Here is a 5,129-nt window from a genome sequence, read left to right on the forward strand (position 1 = left end):
GCTTATTGTCCACATTGTAGAGGCAGGACACCACTATGGAGTCCATCTTCCTCTTGTCCTTCCCTGTGAATGTGTACTGCATGGAGTTTCCAAACTCGTCCAAGATATGTAGGCTTCGCTTGATCACATATCGACTCAGGCACAACCTGCTAGCCAACTCACCCATTGTTCAACCACTTGTTGACTAACACTGAGCCTATAAAAATGTTTCTCCCATACCTTCAAGGAGTATACAGAGCTTGGAAATCGTGGGTGATAAAGACTACTACTTCCACCTGGAGTTCAGCCTTGCAAGATTTCCCAAATAAAAACCTTAAGTGCTCGTTCCATTGTTGTGTAACTCGACCTCCATGCTTATTTTATTTCTTTATTTGTGTTTGGAAACCCTAGCTTGTATCTTTCCTCATATATATTTTTATGACCTTTGTATGTAGTTTGTTTTATTTCAAAATTCCTATGGGACCAACTTTTTTATTTTCCTCTTTTTCTTTTCCCTTGAGTTTTTTAACTTTCAAAATAGTTTCATGTTTCACATAATTTTGTGGACATTCTTAAAGCTATTTTAAAGGTTGATAAACTCAAGGTGAAAGAAAAAGAGGAAAATAAAAAAGTTGGGCTACATGGGTTTGAAATGGAAGAAAAGTATAGGACAGAGGACGTAAAAATATATATGGCAAAATCCTACAAGTCGGAAACCAACACTATCCTTGTCAAGATACCATCAGGACAGAACAAATGCATGACAAAAATCTTATAAACATATGACTATACCTTTGATTTCCCATGATTTCCTCATCGTTGCAGAGCTCTTATCTCAACCAAGTCGCAATGCAAATGGCACAATGAGAGAGAGGGCTAGAGGGTAGATGGTTACCTTAACGGTGTTGAATATCATCCTTGCCATTGATTAAATAAAACACAATAATCATCATCAATAAGAGGACATTGTAACAACCCTTGTGAGAATTCCATGTAATAAGTTAAAAAACAATAACCACAGATGATGGGACATGTATTCCAAGATGAATGGTGGGAGAAACATCCTAGTGGGTGTTCATTTGGTTGTTTGGGGCTAAGGAAATTTGCAAAGGCAATGGCTAAGGCGTTAAAGAGGCAAAAAGGTATTTTAGCAAATTTATTTATGAAAATAATGGAAATTAGAAGAAAAGGAAGGTGAAAGGTCACAGGTTGCATGTGAGGAGGAAATTGAAGGAAAATAATTGAAAATGAAGAAAATAGAGGTCTCATTAATAAAAAGGCTTCTGAGGATCAGTGGGTAGGACTTGGTCAGTTCATTGTTGGAGCTCTCTTCTATTCTCCCTCTCTCATACTCTTGGATACTTAGAGTTTTCTCGGAGCACTCTTGGAGGATGTGGAATATTCACATTATTGGAGCAAGAAGACAAAGGAAGAGAAGGAAAGCGCAAGAGGGCATCAAGATCAGTAGCTACATCATATTTTCTTGCAGGTACCGAGATTCATGTATGATTTCTTCACTAGTTTTGGCATGCATGGAATATGCATGTGGTTTCTTGGTTGTGATATGTCAATGGCATGGGCGATTGCTTGGATCAACAATGGATTTCATAACTTTTCCATTTCTTAGATAGCCATCATGACTGTGGGCTTACTTTCATTGTTTGTTCTCGGTTTGTTCTCATGTTTCCTTAGCTTGGGTTGAGTTATTAGTCCTAAAAGCCCTGGTTGAACAAATGCTCTAGAAGCCCTATAATAGCTTGGGTTGAGTTACTAATCTTGGAAGCCTTGGTTGGAAAAACCCTCCTGACGCCCTTGGCGGGTTGAGTTACTAATCCTGGAAGCCTTGGTTGGAAAAACACTCTGGAAGCCCTGCATAAGCTGTGGGTTGAGTTACTATTTCTGGAAGCCTTGGTTGGACAAACGCTCTTGAATCCTTGGAACACTTGGATAGAGACCAATCTAATGATTGTTTTGGTGATGTCTGACCGTGAGGTGTATTCACTGTTTGATGGGTTGAAGTGGATAGCCTTTGGAATCTCTTGATGAGATTTTATTGATGTGTTTTATGAGATACCACATTCATGCTTGGAATATGGCATGAGGGTGAATGGATGAAGAGAGATTTGGTCCAATCATTCTACGGTCGGGTGGAAAGTGGTAGTCCCATCTCCGGTTGGTTCATTGCATTCATTAATGAGAAATCCATTCCCTTGATTTTCATGTGTAAAGGTATTGATCAACTTATGGATTTCATGGTTGACATGTTTATAATTTGTATTTTTGTTCGAATTATGTTGGTTATATGCACATTTTATGATAGCAGCTATGCATGGCTATCAACATGTTTTTACTTTTATGTGGATGGATAATGTGTGTATGACCTAATAGATGATAATGCAACAAATGACATCAGGGAACAATGGTTCATAGCGATTTTCAAATAGGTATGAGGTCCCTACACTTAATTTTGTTGTTTACACTTGTAAGTTACATGTCCATGATGTGTTTGACAAAATGCCTATCATGGCTAGTAGGGATACAATCAATGTCTTGAACAAGAATTTTATTTAGTAATTTCATTTTCATGTTACTTTACTGATTTGAAGAGATGGATCAGTTTTGGGCAGTGCCCTCGGCTCTAAGTCTAAGAAAGTGGCTTAAATCCCAGGGTCGCTAGCACAACATTGAAACTTTTGGTCCACAGTCACTGGCAGGAAGGCCAATAAGAGTGACTTTAGCTTGTTGGTCTCTCCCTCTCCCATAGCATGAGAGCGACTATGGTGCAAGAGACCTAAAACAACAGTGGGACCCAGGGGCAGGCTATTTGATTGGATGACCTGTCCTCTGAGAGTTATGTTGATGATGTTGAATGTTTGTATGGCATGTTGCTATTGGTTCCACTTCCTTAATGTGACTTAGGAGGTCGAACGATATCATAGTGGCCTCTCGTCGCATGTTTACCCCGACTAGATGGTTGTTCAGGTAGATGTGGGAGGATGGTGTTAGAGAGTGGTATCAGAGCGAGGTTGCACTCTCCTTGGGCTGTGTGTTGGTCATGCATTCATGTTGGTTGCATATGTGTCCCTTCTGCATGTAGTCCATGTGATTGTTTCATTTGCATGGTGTTGATCTTGGTTGTAGTGATGTCGCCACGTGAATGTTGAAGTTGTTGTCATGGATTATGTCTTCATGTGTGTGTGGTTGATTATGCATTTTTATGCATGTCAGTATTCACATGTTATCAAGTGCACGTGAGGTTATTGTTGTTGTCATGCATGAGTTCATTATTTGTGTAGTTGGATATGGTCATGCCTTGATGTTTGGACTCTAGCTAGAATGGTGTGTATATCATTTTGAACTCATGTATTATCTGTCTATATGTAGTTGTTATGCATGTATAATACTGGTTATAGTTATGCATGAATAGTAGTAAAAAATGCCTTGTGAAGTCATTGGTATGCAAATTTAGGTCATCATGGTGCTATTGGTTGTTATGATGCTAATGTGTTGGCTGAGATAGAACACGAGATGTAGATCATTAAAGTGAAGCTGTAGCATTGAACCTCGAGGCAAGAGCAGATCGTCATACAGGTAATGTATGTTTGGCATGCAGGTATGTAAGTTAAGGATTGCCATATGCATTAGGTTTATATACATTAGGTTTATGTACATGTTTTTATGTTATGGTTACATACATGATAGATGATAGTTGATTAGTATAATGACATTCACATGTGTCATGAATAATAGTAACCTGTGGTTGTATGCATTACTATTTTTGTTTTATGTTAGATAAGTTGATGATCATGTTATATGTTGTAGGTTAACTTCTTGTTGTTATATGATAGTTAACTTGATGATTAGGTCATATGTTATTGATAAGCATGTTATATGTTAACTGATTGTTGTTATATGTTAGTTAACTTGATGATTATGGTTATAACATTAATATCTTGATGTTATATGTACCATGCTAAATTGGATTGGATTATGTAGATGGTTATGGTTGTGATATTCAGGTATGAGCCAACATATTTGTGATGAATTTGCACACGTGGTCATTATGCATGAACGACAAATGCTTATGAGCTTATGATGTAAACATGTTAGTTAGTTACTATTATAGGATATCATGATTTATGTTTGATTTGATATGTTGTGAAGTTGTATCGTGCTAACATATATTTATTGAGTAGACAAGATAGCCTCCCCTGAAATACACTAAGGTATGAGTTCTTTTATGTCGTATATTTGGTGCTTGATTGTTTGATTATGTCATATATTTGGTGTCCGAATGTGTGGTGCCTATTATGTCGTCTAGTTGATTTATTTAACATGGTATGTTTGCAATTTGGTTGGATGTTTGATGAGTTGCATAATATGAGTATGTGTTTAGAAGGTTGACCATGATTGATTTCCATATTTAAATAATCATTGTCACAATGTTGTACCATGGTTGACCATGCTTAATCATGGCAGATTTTCATATCAAAACAATCTTTATCACAATGGTTAAAAATAATGATGTTAACATCAAATTTTGATTTATCTAATATTATCTACTTAAAGTTTATTATAAATCTAGATATATTTTCAGTTTGGTTTTATTGAAGAAACTTTAAAACAATCTTTCCGCGGATTTTTTATCAAATTATATATAAAATTTGGTTTCCATATCGAGAGTAAGATTAAAACTTGTGATAAAGTTATTAGAGTATATGTATGTTAGTTTTCGGAAGGGGGAGTAGCGGGTGAATAGCTAGGGTTACAGGTGTTTGCAGAGGTTGTTCGCCATGGAAGGATGCAAAGGAGGGAGCTCCACTCCCTCCTACAAGCAGGCTGTGGCCAGCAGGGGTAAAAAACCATTGGAAAATGATAAAGGTCCTTCAGAAGGAAGGAAAAGGAACAATGAAGAGGAGCAAGATGGAAACAAATCAAGGGAGAATACTAGTACTCAGCAAAATGAGGAAGAAGACAAGGAACAGGGAGCAAAAGACAAAGCACAAAAGGGACCATGTAAACCCAGAGCTGTGATCATTCCCAGAGTAGTTTTAAATGAGCCTACTTTGCAGGTGCATAGGGACCACATGCAGACATATGCAATCATTTGTAAATTCATGGGTTTATGGCCCACTGAAAAAGCTTTACAA

This window comes from Pinus tabuliformis, chromosome 5_2 (genome assembly GCF_031772625.1).
Source record: "Pinus tabuliformis cultivar Carrire ecotype Pingquan chromosome 5_2, CPIR1, whole genome shotgun sequence".
NCBI lineage: Eukaryota > Viridiplantae > Streptophyta > Pinopsida > Pinales > Pinaceae > Pinus > Pinus tabuliformis.